The 14,918-nt window shown below is 40.7% G+C and overlaps 1 long non-coding RNA gene and 1 pseudogene across 2 annotated transcripts in view; one reads left to right on the forward strand and one right to left on the reverse strand.

Annotated features, from left to right (window-relative positions):
- Positions 1-871: 871 nt before the first annotated feature.
- Positions 872-5,107, forward strand: LOC309620174 (ubiquitin-ribosomal protein eS31 fusion protein pseudogene; annotated as a pseudogene). Its single transcript has 2 exons — positions 872-1,009; positions 4,532-5,107. The product of its transcript is annotated as a ubiquitin-ribosomal protein eS31 fusion protein pseudogene (transcript).
- Positions 5,108-7,419: 2,312 nt separating this feature from the next.
- Positions 7,420-14,918, reverse strand: part of LOC309620137 — a 310,711-nt gene continuing 303,212 nt past the window's right edge. Inside the window, exon 2 of the long non-coding RNA XR_014239441.1 lies at positions 7,420-8,822. This is a non-coding gene — a long non-coding RNA (uncharacterized lncRNA). The remainder of the gene's footprint in view (positions 8,823-14,918) is intronic.

Here is a 14,918-nt window from a genome sequence, read left to right on the forward strand (position 1 = left end):
AAATTCTGTTCTTCAAGAGTTTAACAACGTAATAGGGAGATGAGTGTGTCTTCGTGGAAAACAATGGATTTTGGAAGCAGAGAGACCTAGATTCAAATATCGGTTCTGCCACTCTTAATTTTTGGCATGTAATGTAACCTCTTTTGCCTTAGCTTCCTGTGTTTTCAAAAGGGATTATGCCACCAATGCCATATCAGTGTCACAAGAATCAAATGAGACAATGTACATAAAGTAACTAGAATGATGCCTAGTATAAGGTACACAGTAGACAGATTTTAGGTACTTTTTCCTTTATTTTGCTGGAAAGAAACAGCCATGCACGTATTGAAAAATGCCACCCTCGCCTTGATACATCTCTAGGTTGCAGCCATGAAATCTGCATTTGTCACCCTTTCTTTTACTTCTGTTCATATTCAAGTTAATTTACCCTTCTATTCTCAGAACTGCTTTGTTGTAGCCTCTTTTATTTTCCAAGATAGAGCTTAATTTTTTCCTCCAGAAAGTCTTCCCCATATCATCAGAAACCAAGTACATCTCATGGCTATATTAACCTCATCTATCTCCCCCACAGATGCTCAACATTTTGAGGGTGGAGCCAACGTCTAACTGAATTGCTCCCAAGTGTGTTAAGCTCATATCAGGTGACGAGGTCAGTTGGTATGAAACTGGTATATTAGGGCTTTAGTAGAGGGGACAGTAGAAGTAGGAGGAGAGGTGGTCAGAGAGACTAGCGTAAGCTTGACCATCTAAGTTTAGATTTTATTCTACTGGCAATGGGAAGACAGTAGAGGAATGGCAAGTCTGACTTCTATTTTATAAGAGCCACACTCTCCTGAAGTACATAAATCAATATTCAGAGGGTGGAAGAAACATGACAAGTTATCAGACGATTGTAACAGTCCAGGAGAGAGCTAACGATGGTTTACATGGTTTGGTAGAGGGGGCTGCGGAAGAAGAGGACATGTCTGAGATGCAGTCAACACAGTTTGCTGGTGGACTGTATACAGGGGTGAGAGCAAGGAGTCAAGAACGATCCCGGGCTTCCCTGGTGGCGCAGTGGTTAAGAATCTGCCTGCCAATGCAGGGGACACGGGTTCGAGCCCTGGTCCGGGAAGATCCCACATGCCGCGGAGCAACTAAGCCTGTGCGCCACAACTACTGAGCCTGAGCTGTAGAGCCCACGAGCCACAAGTACTGAAGCCCGTGTGCCTAGAACCCGTGCTCCGCAACAAGAGAAGCCACCACAATGAGAAGCCCATGCACCGCAATGAAGAGCAGCCCCCGCTCACCACAACTAGAGAAAGCCCACGCACAGCAACGAAGACCCAACGCAGCCAAAAATAAAATAAATAAATTTACTTTAAAAATACTTTAAAAGACAAAAAAGAATGATCCCAAGTTTTGCAGCCTGGGCAACCGGGTGAACGACGACGCAGTCTGCTGAGACAGGGAACATCCTGAGCACGTGTCCCTCCTGTGCAGGACTATGTTTCACTCATCTTCTTCTCCCCACTGCTTATCGCAGTGCCTGACAGACAAGTAGCGCCTGACACATGCAAGTTGCAGAAATGGTCTGCTAGATTTCCCATAGCACAAAGCATCCTTAACATTTGAAATGTTTCCTGTGATCCTTTGGGCTTTAACTGAACTGAAACAGAGATTCACTCTTTACTACAACGTTGTAAGAATGTGGGTTTTCCATTCTGTGGGCTTAAACTCTAGATGGCTGAAGGCCAAACAGGATTCTGTCTTCATACAGCATAACGAGGCCATGCATCACGCTCCTCTAGTGACGTACCTACTCAGGACCTAGGAAATCCTGAATAATGATAAACTACTCCAAGTGATGGTCTGAGGCTGCCAGAATGAGATATTCATGTGGGATTAGTCAAGGAGTGTAAGCTTACTGAGGACAAAGCCTGTGAGGGACTTAACTCCATACACATTAGAGGACGTTGCACATATTAGGCCAGACTGTATGTCTAACACTGCTATATAATTTTCATACATCTAGTTTAGTACAAAAATAAGTATGTGTAGAAAGGGGATGAAATTAACCATGATAAATTGTAAACAATTAAGAAGACTCACCTACAAAGAACTTTAAGAGTAAATTACGATATCTTCTAGTGTGATCTACTGCTTACTTCTTGAGATACAGAATGAGTCTAGTTGATCTCTTTCACCGTTTTAATGATATGCATCCTTAAGATTAAAATACAAGAAGCTTTTTCAATACACCCATTATCTTGGCACCCACTCAGGGTAACGAAATTTCTTACATCACTGGGCATAGGGCAGGACTCCTAGACCTCATCACTACTGACATTGGGGTTGGGTAACTCTTCGTTTCGGGGGGCTGCCCCGTGCACTGTAGAACGTTTAGCAGTATCCCTGGGCTCTACATGCTAGCAGCTACTCTACATGCTAGCGGCAGCCTCACTCCAACCGTGATATCCAAAAATGTCTCCAGACACCGCCAAATGTTCCCTAGGGGGCAAAACCATCCTAACTGAGAACCTCTAGTACAGGGAAAAGGAATTAATATTCATACATTCATTTATTCATCCTATAAACTATTTGAATGCCTACCAAGAAGTAAGCAAGCCTCTGGGAATACACTGGGGAATGAAACAGATGTGGTCTCTGCCGAAATGGAGCTTCCAGCAGAAAAGAGAAAGAGGCAACCAACAAGTACACAAATACATGCCTGCAATAAGTTTTGTTTTGTTTTGTTTTTTACAGTAGGTCCTTGTCGGTTATCTATTTTAAATATAGCAGTGTGTACATGTCAATCCCAAACTCCCAATCTATCCCTCCCCCCGCACCCTGCCTTCCCCCCAGCCGTAACCTTAAGTTTGTTCTGTAAGTCTCTGAGTCTGTTTTGTAAATAAGCTCATTTGTATCATTTTTTTTAAGATTCTGCATATAAGCAATATCACATGATATTTATCTTTCTCTGTCTGACTTACTTCATTTAGTACGATAATCTCCAGGTCCATCCACGTTGCTGCAAATGGCATTATTTCATTCATGCCTGCAATAAGTTTTATGAAAGAAAAGAAAAGGATGTCCTGGACAGGATAGTGAGGGATGGCATCTATGAAGAGGTGGCATTTAAACTGTGACCTGAAGAATGAGGAGAAGCCAGCCAGGGAAGAGTGGGAAGAGGAGTGTCTGAGTCCGAGAGAACAGCATGTGTGAAGCCCTTGCTATGACCCAGACAGTGTGCTGGTCCCACTCCATGCACGTGTCGTTTAGGAAGGGCGCCCTAGGTCCTGGCTGTCCACAGCAATCCCACGTGCACCTGTGGCCCTCTGATTATTCGGATGATGAATTAGGCTGCCACCTTACATTCAAATATTACAACATTTGAAGGGGATTTGGTTCCTCTCTCTATGCTACACATAGGCTTGCCTCGGAGATACTGCAAGTTTGGCTCTAGACCACTGCCATAAAGCGAATATGGCACTAAAGCAAGTCATGTGAATTCTTTGGTTTCTCAGTGCATATAAAAGTTATGTTTACACTGTACTGTAGTCTACTAAGTGTGCAATATCTTTCTCTCTAAAAAAAATGATGTTTGTACCTTAATTTAAAAATACTTTATTGCTAAAAAATGCTAACCATAATCTAAGCCTTCAGAGAGCTGTAATCTTTTTGCCTCGATGTTGGTGGCTGCTGACTGATCAGGGTGATGGTTGCCGAAGGTCGGGGTGGCCGTGGCACTTTCTTAAAATAAGACAACAATGAAGTTTGCTGCATTGATTGACTCTTCCCTTCACAAACGATTTCTCTGTAGCATGCGGTGCTGTCTGATAGCATTTGACCCACAGTGGAACTTCTTTCAAAATTGGAGTCAATCCTCTCAAACCCTGCTGCTGCTTTATCAACTAAGTTGATGTCATATTCTAAATCTTTGTTGTCATTTCAACAATCTTCACAGCATCTTCAACAGAAGTAGATTCCATCTCAAGACACTTTCTTTGCTCATCCATAAGAAGCGACTCCTCATCCATTAAGGTTTTCTCATGAGATTGCAGCAATCCAGTCACATCTTCACGCTCCACTTCTACTTCTATTTCTCTTGCTATTTCCACCACAAATGCAATAACTTCCTCCACTGAGGTCTTGAACCCCACAGAGTCATCCATGAGGGTTGGAATCAACTTCTTCCACACTCCTGTGATTGTTGATATTTTGACCCCTTCACATGAATCACAGATGTGACTCCTTCCTTTCCAGAAGGTTTTCAATTTACTTTGCCCAGATCCACCAGAGAATCACTATCTATGGGCAGCTATAGCCTTAGGAAATGTATTCCTTAAATAGCAAAACTTGAATGTTGAAATGACTCCTTGATCCACGGGCTGCAGAATGGATGTTGTGTTAGCAGGCAGGAAAACAACATGAATCTCCTTGTACATCTCCATCACAGCTCTTGGGTGACCAGGTGCTTTGTCAGTGAGCAGTAATGTTTTGAAATGATTCTTTTTTTCAGAGCAGTAAGTGGGCTTAAAATTTTTAGTAGCCTGTGGGCTGGCGCAGCACCCTTTCTTTCGGATCCGCCATCTGCAGTGGCACTGCTGCCAGTTTGCAGATTTTCGTGAAGACCCTGACAGGAAGACCATCACTCTCAAGGTTGAACCCTTGGATACAATAGAAAATGTAAAGGCCAAGATCCAGGACAAGGAAGGAATTTCCCCTGACCAGCAAAGACTGATCTTTGCTGGCAAGCAACTGGAAGATGGACGTACTTTGTCTGACTACAACATTCAAAAGGAGTCCGCTCTTCATCTTGTGTTGAGACTTCATGGTGGTGCCAAGAAAAGGAAGAAGAAGTCTTACACCACTCCCAAGAAGAACAAGCATAAGAGAAAGAAGGTTAAGCTGGCTGTCCTGAAATACTATAAGGTGGATGAGAATGGCAAAATCAGTCGCCTTCGTCAGGAGTGCCCTTCAGATGAATATGGTGCTGGAGTTTTTATGGCCAGCCACTTTGACAGACATTCCTGTGGCAAATGTTGTCTGACCTATTGTTTCAACAAACCAGAACACAAGTAATTGTATATTGGTTAATAAAAGACATGAACTAATGGAAAAAAAATATTCAGTAAACCATGTTGTCAACAGATGTGCTGTCATCTGGGCTTTGTTGTTCCATTTATAGAGCACAGGAAGAGTAGATTTAGCATAATTCTTAAGGGCCCTAGGAGTTTCAGAGTGGTAAGTGAGCACTGGCTTCAACTGAAAGTCACCAGCTACATTGACCCCTAACAAGAGAGTAAGCCTGTCCTTTGAAGCTTTGAAACTAGGCATTGACTTCTCCTCTCTAGCTATGAAGGTCCTACATGGCATCTTCTTCCAATAGAAGGCTGTTTCATCTATATTGAAATTCTGTTGTTTAGTGTAGCCACCTTCATTAATGATCTTAGCTAGATCTTCTGGATAACTTGCTGCAGCTTCTATATCAGCACTTGCTGCTTCACCTTGTACTTTTATGTTATATATATGGCTTCCTTCCTTAAACCTCATGAACCAAACTCTGCTAGCTTCAAACTATTCTTCTTCTGCAGTTTCTTCACCTCTCTCAACCTTCACAGGATTGAAGAGTTAGGGCCTTGCTCTAGATTAGGCTTTGGATTAAAGGAATGTTGTGGCTGCTTTGACCTTTTATCCAGACCATTAAAACTTTCTCCAGATCAGCAATAAGGCTGTTTCACTTTCTTATCTTTTGCATGTTCACTGGAGTAGCACTTTTATTTTCCTTCAAGGACTTCTCCTTTGCATTTGCAACTTGGTTAACTGTTTGGTGCAAGAGGCCTAGCTTGTGGCCAGTCCTGGATTTCAACATACCTTCTTCACTAAGCTTAATCATTTCTGGCTTTTGATTTAAAGTGAGAGATGTGTGACTCTTCCTTTCACACTTAGAGGTCATTGTAGGATTACTTATTGGCCTAATTTCAATACTGTTGTGTCTCAGGGAATAGGGAGGCCTGAGGGGAGGGAGAGAGTCGAGGAAATGGCCAGTGGGTGGAGCACTCAGAACACACACAACATTTATCGATTAACTTCCCTGTCTTATATGGGCACAGTTTGTGGCCCTAAAACAATGACAACACTAACATCACAGATCACTAATCACACATCACCATAACAAATATAATAATAATGGAAAAGTTTGAAATACTGCAAGGATTACCAAAATGTGACAGGGACATGAAGTGAGCAAATGCCATTGGAAAAACGGTGCCAACAGACTTTCTGGACACAGGGCTGCCACAAACCCTCAACTTGTAAAAAAAAAAAAAAAAATGGTATCTGCAAAGTGCAATAAAGTGAAGCACAATAAAACAAGGTCTGCCTGTATAAGAAAACTGAGCCCCATTTAGGTCAAGTAATTTGTACAAGTTCAAAAGTTAATAGGTGACAAAACCAGGGTATAAAATTTGTGTCCCACCTGACTCCAAAGTCAATGCTTTTAACTACTCTGCTTTAATGTCTCCCATAGGGAGGGGAAGGATGAAATAAGATAGAAGTACTAAGCAGATATGAGATAGTAAAAGTGGAAGTGATAACGTGAAACACAATAAATATTTGAAGAAATGATATGCTTTGCAATGAGATTAAAGCTGGGATTGGGATCATTGGAACCTGATGGCATGATGGCTCCAACAGGACCTGCAATCATGTGTTCTTAGAAGATCAGAAGCAACTTCCTCACCAAAGTGGTTCTGGAGGACTATTCACAAAGCACGTGGTTGATGGTGGCATCAGTGTATAATAAAAGAAACCCTGCACAGAAGTCAGTTACAGAGGTTCAATTTTTGGCTAAGACACCTACTAGACACGGGACCTGAAGTGAGTTTCAACCACTGAGATTATTTCCTCATCTCCATAATAGATATACGGGCACAAACCCTACCTAAATCACGGTTTGTCAAGAGACTCAAATAAGGTAATGCCTGTGAATGTGCTGTGTAAACTAGAAAGTACAATTTACCATCCTAGTAAAAGCAGGCTTTTAAATATATATATAGCCAATATTTTATTTTTTATTTTTATTTTTTTATTTAATTTTTTATTGAAGTATAGTTGATGTACAATATTATATGTTACAGGTATATAGTAGAGTAATTCACAATTTTTAAGAATTATGCTCCATTTATAGTTATTATAAAGTATTGGTTATAGTCCCTGTATTGTACAATATATCCTTGTAGTTTACTTTTTTGGAGGGGGGATGCGCTGCATGACTTGTGGGATCTTAGTTCCCTGACCAGGGATTAAACCCGGGCCCTCAGCAGTGAAAGCGCGGAGTCCTAACCACTGGACTGCCATGGAATTCCCTCCTTGTAGTTTATTTTATACCTAATAGTTTGTACTTCTTAATCCCCTACCCCCATCTTGCCCGTCCTCCCTTCCCTCTCCCTACTGGTAACCAGTAGTTTGTTCTCTATATCTGTGAGTCTGCTTCTTTTTTCTTATATTCACCAGTTTGTTGTATTCTTTAGATTTAACATATAAGTGTTAACATACAGTATTTGTCTTTCTCTGTCTGGCTTATTTTACTTTGTGTAATGCCCTCCAAGTTCATCCATGTTGCTGCAAATGGCAAAATTTCATTCTTTTTTATGGTGGAGTAGTATTCCATTGTATATATATATATACCACATCTTCTTTATCTATTCATCTGTTGATGGACACTTAGGTTGCTTCCACATCTTGGCAACTGTAAACAATGCTGCTATGAACACTGGAGTGCATGTATCTTTTCGAATTAGTGTTTTTGTATTTTTCAGATATATACCCAGGAGTGGAATTGCTGGGTCATATGGTAGAAGGAAATAAAAGGAATCCAAATTAGAAAGGAAGAAGTAAAACTGTCACTATTTGCAAGTGACATGATACTATACATAGAAAATAAAGATGCCACCAGAAAACTACTAGAGCTCGTTAATAAATCTGATAAAATTGCAGGATACAAAATTAATATACAGAAATCTGTTGCATTTCTATACACTAATAATGAACTATCAGAAAGTGAATTAAGGAAACAATCCTATTTACCAACACCTCAAAAAGAATGAAATACCTAGGAGTAAACCTAATTAAGGAGGCAAAATAATTATACCCTCAAAACTATAAGATGCTGATGAAAGAAATTGAAGATGACACAAACAGATGGAAAGATATACCATGTTCTTGGATTGGAAGAATCAATATTGTTAAAATGACCATACTACCCAAGGCAATCTACAGATTCAATGCAATTCCTTCAAAATACCAATGGCATTTTTCACAGAACTAGAACAAAAAATTTAAAAATTTGTATGGAAACACAAAAGCCCCTGAATAGCCAAAAGAATCTTGAGAAAGAACAGAGCTGGAGGAATCATGCTCCCTGACTTCAGACTATACTACAAAGCTAAGGTAATCAAAACAGCATGGTACTGGAATAAAAACAGACACATAGAGCAATGGCACAGAATAGAAAGCCCAGAAATAAACCCACACACTTACAGTCAGTTAATCTATGACAAAGGAGGCAAGACTATACAATGGAGAAAAGACAGTGTCTTCAATAAGTGGAGCTGGGAAAACTGGATAGCTACATATAAAGGAATGAAATTAGAACATTCTCTAAAACCAGATACAAAAATAAACTCAAAATGGATTAAAGACCTAATGTAAGACCAGAAACCATAAAGCTCCTGGAAAAAAATATAAGTAGAACACTCTTTGACATAAATCATAGCAATATTTTCTTGGATCAGTCTCCTACAGCAAAGGAAATAAAAACAAAAATAAACAAATGGGACCTAATTAAACTTAAAAGCTTTCATGCAAAAAAAAAAAAAAAAAAGCTTTCATGCAGCAAAGGAAACCATAAACAAAATGAAAAAACAACCTACTGAATGGGAGAAAATATTTGCAAATGATATGGCCAATAAGGGGTTAATATCCAAAATATATAAACAGCTCATATAACTCAACATCAAAAAAAAACCCAAAAAACAACCCAATGAAAAAATGGGCAGATGATCTGAACAGACATTTTTCCAAAGAAGACATACAGATGGTCACCAGGCACATGAAAAGATACTCAGTATCACTAATCACAAGGGAAATGCAAATCAAAACCACAATGAGATATCACTTCACACTTGTCAGAATGGCTATCATCAAAAAGAACACAAATAAATGTTGGCGAGGATGTGGATTAAACGGAACCCTTGTACGCTGTTGGTGGGAACATAAATTGGTGCAGCCACTGTGGAAAACAATAGGAGATTCCTCAAAAAACTAAAAAAAATTAGGTTTTTTGAGCCATTAGCATTTCTGCTTAGGTATTCAGTCAACTTCTTTATTTTTTCAATACACTGAATTCTTCAGAAGATCTGAAGATCCCTGGTGGTGCAGTGGTTAAGAATCCACCTGCCAATGCAGGGGACATGGGTTCGAGCCCTGGTCCGGGAAGATCCCATATGCCGTGGAGCAACTAAGACTGTGTGTCACAACTACTGAGCCTGCACTCTAGAGCCCGCGAGCCACAACTACTGAGCCCGCGAGCCACAACTACTGAAGCCCATGTGCCTAGAGCCCGTGCTCCGCAACAAGAGAAGCCAACGCAATGAGAAGCTCGCTCACCACAACGAACAGTAGCCCCTGCTCGCCACAACTAGAGAAAGCCCACGTGCAGAAACAAAGACTCAACACAGCCAAAAATTTAAAAAAAAAATAAATAAATCTATAAAAAAAAATGCACGTTCTCCTGGGAAGGAATATAGATGTGACATTTTTTCATGTCTTGGTTGAACTGTCTGGTCAGATACACTAGTCTGGTTGTAGCTGGATGTAGCAGCTTGATGGACCTGTATGCCACTACATCAGTGTTTCCCATTCCACGATGGCCTTCACGAGCTCACCCACAACAGAATTTACTGTATGGCTCTCACAGTTGTTTCTAGTTGGGGAAAAGACTAAACAAAAGAAAAAGAGAAAGTATAGCACTCTGTTCTAGGCAGAAATTACCAAATATCAAGTTGGCATTGCAGTGGTACTTTTTCATATCCATCTGTGCTTGCCTGCTTGTACAATCAACACTTATTGTCTGGGATTTCAAGCAGTTTAAAAAAATATTTCTAGAAATACAGTGCCCCTTTGACCTTTAATCAACCTTTCAATTGTCATTTGCTATAACAGAAGAATGTTGGAAAATGCCTATTCTTTTACCTCATTATTTTTTTTCACATAGAGGGGCTGTATTTTTTTTTTTTTTTTACAGTAGAACAGAAATAAAATTTCTCAACTTATTTGGAAGGGGGTTTTAAGTGACTAAAGTAGCTTCCATGGTGTCTTTTTTTTTTTTTTTTTTTCGGGTTTTTTGTTTGTTTGTTTTGTTTTATTTATTTATTTATTTATTTATTTATTTATGGCTGTGTTGGGTCTTCGTTTCTGTGCGAGGGCTTTCTCTAGTCGCGGCGAGTGGGGGCCACTCTTCACTGCGGTGCGCAGGCCTCTCACTGTCGCGGCCTCTCCTGTTGCAGAGCACAGGCTCCAGACGCACAGGCTCAGTAATTGTGGCTCACGGGCCCAGCAGCTCCGCGGCACGTGGGTTCCTCCCAGACCAGGGCTCGAACCCGTGTCCCCTGCATTGGCAGGCAGATTCTCAACCACTGTGCCACCAGGGAAGCCCCATGGTGTCTTTTTTAAGCTAATATTTTTTAGCAAGTTTATTAAGATATAATTCACATACCATAAAATTAACTCCTTTAAAGTGTACATCTTCAGTGGCTTTTAATATACTCACGGAGCTGTGCAACCATCACCAGTACTCAACGTTAGAACATTTTAATCACCCCAAACAGAAACTTCATACCTATTAACAGTCACTGTCCCGTTCCCAATCCCCTCTCCTCCCTCTCCCAACATCAACCACTACTCTACTTTCTGTCTGTATAGATTTGCCTATTTTGGACATTTCATATAAATAGAATCATATGACATGTGGCCTTTTGTATCTGGCTTCTTTCATTTAGCATCATGTTGTCAAGGGTCATCCACATTGTAGCATGAATCAGTACTTCATTCCCTTTTTTTTTTTTAATTTATTTTATTTTTGGCTGCCTTGGGTCCTTGTTGCTGCACGTGGGCTTCTCTCTAGTTGCGGCAAGCGGGGGCCATCCCGCGCTGCGGTGCACGGGCCTCCCACTACAGTGGCCTCCCCTGCTGCGGAGCACGGGCTCCAGGTGCGCAGGCTCAGTAGTTGTGTCTCGCCGGCTCTAGAGCGCAGGCTCAGTAGTTGTGGTGCACGGGCTTAGTTACTCCACGGCATGTGGGATCCTCCCGGACCAGGGCCCCAACCCGTGTCCCCCTGCATTGGCAGGCGGACTCCCAACCACTGCGCCACCAGGGAAGTCCTTCATTCCTTTTTATAGTCATAATGTTCCACTGTGGACATACCATACTTGCTTATCCATTTATCAGCTGATGGAAATTGGAGCTGTTTCTACTTTTTGGCTGTTATGAATCACACCTCAATGAACATTCATGTACAAGTTTCTGTGTAGACATCTGATTCCATTTCTCTGAGCTATGTACCTAGGAGTGGAATTGCTGGTTTCCCCCAAAAGTTTAAACAATTATAATTTGAATAGTTATTGTAGAGATGGGTTATTAAGATAAAATAATTGGAATTCTTCTCATAAAACCACTGTAGGCAGGCAAGAATTTGTATTAGAAAGATTTAATTTAAAGGTTAAAAAGATTGACAGATTATTTCTCAGATTTAATAGCTTGTAATTAAGCTGTTATCAACTTTAACACTTCAAAAGCTATTTTCTTCTTGTAACTGGTCATTATAAGTTAGGTTTCTTTCTGCCTGTTTTAGCACCGCTATTACTATTTATGAATTTCATTACTGTCAAATTATAAATTATACTAAGAAGGATTGCTATGTCAGATCATAACTCTTAGGCCATTTATATGTTTAATTTACAAGGTTTAAAATAGCTGTATTGTTATATTTGTGAATAATTAAATGAGCTAATACTGTGACAGAAAATATAAAAACAGATGAACATAAAATGTGCTTGCTATTTCATTCATTCACTAGGAATAAGGAATACAGTTTTGTTATAAAAATCACAAAACACTTTCCTGGCTTTAGTTTGAAAATGCAAGCACTAGTTTTTAGAAGTATTTTCTTAAATATATCATTAAGTACATTTACTGTAATTGAAGTGATTTACGCTCTAAAATAACTGCACTGTCAGTCTTGATTAGGGCAGAAGGAATCATCAGGAGAGGCTGAAGTTCGGGGACTGAAAGTGGAGGTTTCAATCAGCCCACTGCAATCAGCCAGCTCCTCACAATGCCCGCAGGACATCCTTAGGAGCTAATTAGGCCTCGAGCTACATTCTCTAGAATCTACACTCTCCATAGTCAATTGTAGGGATGGGGACTTTCAGAACAGACCATGTGATGAAACATTTGAGAACTTTTTAATGTTATAATTAACGTACGGGTTTAGTCACATCTCCACTTAGTCACATCTCCGTGGAAAAGACCCTGTTGCTAGAGATGAAATATCCTTGCCCCTATACAAGGCCAAGGCCTCCACTTGTGCCCTAGATCTCATCCCTTCTTACCTACTAAAGGACATCACTCCAGCAACTCTCCCCAACTACGCTTGCATTTTCCCCTTTCTACTCCACTGTCCCCACCAGCACACAAACATACTGTCATTTCTCTGATATTACAGAACAAACCACACAAACTTCCTTAGACCTTAATCCTCCTGTCAGCTATCTCCTCATTTTTATGCTTCCATTTGCAGTAAAACACTGGGAAACAGTTCTCTGCACATCCTGCCTCTAATTCATCTCCTGATTTCTCCTCTTAAACCCACTATGATTAGGCTTTCCACCTCCACCAAAGTTGATCTTGTCCTGCTCAGAAATGACCTTCACGTTATAAACCCCAGGGTCAATTTTCAACTGTCATCCTAGTCGACCTATAGACAACATTGAATATGAGAGACATTCCCTCCCTTTTCTTTTCTTTTTTTTTTGGATCGAATCCGGGCCCCCAGCAGTGAAAGCGTGGAGTTCTAACCACTGGACCACCAGGGAATTTCCCCCCGTCCTTTTTCTTATTAAGCTTCTTCACTTACCTTCCAGGGAGTTTTTCTCTGGGTTTTTCTCCTATCGGACTGGTTGCGCATTCAAGGCTTCCTTGGCCAGTTGCTTTCCTTGCATTTTTCACACTGCTGTGCTCCAGGGCTCAGTCCTTAGAGTGGGTCTCTTTTCTATCTACACTCTCCTCTTGGCTTTAAATACCATCTACATATTGATAACTCCCAAATTCATATCACCAGTCCATACTTCTTTCCTTAACTCCATACTAGTACATTTTACTTCCTATTCAACATCTCCATCAGTTTTCTAATTGACATCCCAAAATAAGCGTGTTCACAACATAATTTTTGAGGTTCTATCAAAACTTACTCCAGCCTCATTCTTCCCCATACCGTAGGCAGAAGTGCCATCCTTCTCGTGGCTCGGGTCCAAAAGTTTGGCGTTATCCTTGATTTCTCCCTATGTCCCTCTCCCTCTCTCCCTCTCTCATAGTTCATATCTAATCCTTCAGCACCTCGTACTGCCTTGTCGAACCACTATAATCTCTTGTCTGGTTCCTTGCAAAAGCTTCCTAACTGTTCTCCCTGTTTCTCTCCTTTCACCCTGTAGCCTGTTCTCAAAACAGCAGGCAGAAGGACCCTGTTATTACACAAATCAGATCACGTTATCCCTCTGGTTGAAAAAGAATCCTCAATCGCTTCCCAACTCAGGGCTCAGAGTCAAAGTCAAATTCCTACACAGCCACACTTGGTACAGTCCAGTTAACTCTATGACCTCATTTCTCAAATTTTTCAATTTCCCAATTAATCACTCTGCTTTTTTGCCTCAAAATTGCTATTCACATTCCTGCCCTGGGTCTTTGCACTTACTGTTCCTTCCTCCTAGAGATCTCTTCTCTAATTCTGTCATCTCCATCAAGTCTTCCTGAAGTCCTCTTTTTCAGTGAGGCCTACCATGCACATATGCTCCTCTACCACTAACGACCCTTCACTGGCACTAGCCCCATCCTGATTTTTTTCCAATGTCCTTATTTATTATGTTTACCGCTTATTCACTATATCCTACAATTATAATGAAAGATCTATGAGGGCAAGGATTTTGGGGGGAGTTGCTTTCATTCATGCTGTTTGGCAAGCATTTAAAATAGTACTTGACACACAGTAATTACTAAATAAATATCCGTTGACTAAATATATCAATCAATCAAACTCAGCATATCCAAAACAAAACTTAGGAAGTTCCTCTCCCAGACCCATATCTCAGCAAATGGTACCACCGTTAATCTCATTGCTCAAACTTAAGACCTAGGAACCTGCCTTGATTCATCTTTTTCCTCCATCAGCAAATACAAGCGGTTTATCTTCAAAATACATCCAGAACTGGCCACTTCTCACCACCTCCACCACTGCTGTCAGAGCCCAGTCCACCATCATCTCTTACCCGGGTGACTGGTCTCCTTGCTTTCACTCTAGCTCCACAGTCTATTGACACTTCTGCCAGATTGATACTTTTATCTCTCAAATCAAAATATGTAATCTCCACATTCTTAAGTATTCTAAGTGGATGCCCACTACACTTGGAGTAAAAGTCAAACTCACCATGAGCCATTCAACCCAACAGATCAAAGCATAACAGGGACTTAGGACTAAATATCTAGAGATCCTTCTTTTATTTTAATGCTAAATGAAGTCAGCTCTATCCAAAGGCAAACTATAGCCTGCCCTGTGAATGGTAAGGTCATCACTAAAAATCTCTCAGACAGACACAAAAATGCAA

The sequence above is a fragment of the Balaenoptera borealis genome (genome assembly GCF_965194805.1).
Source record: "Balaenoptera borealis genome assembly, chromosome: X".
NCBI lineage: Eukaryota > Metazoa > Chordata > Mammalia > Artiodactyla > Balaenopteridae > Balaenoptera > Balaenoptera borealis.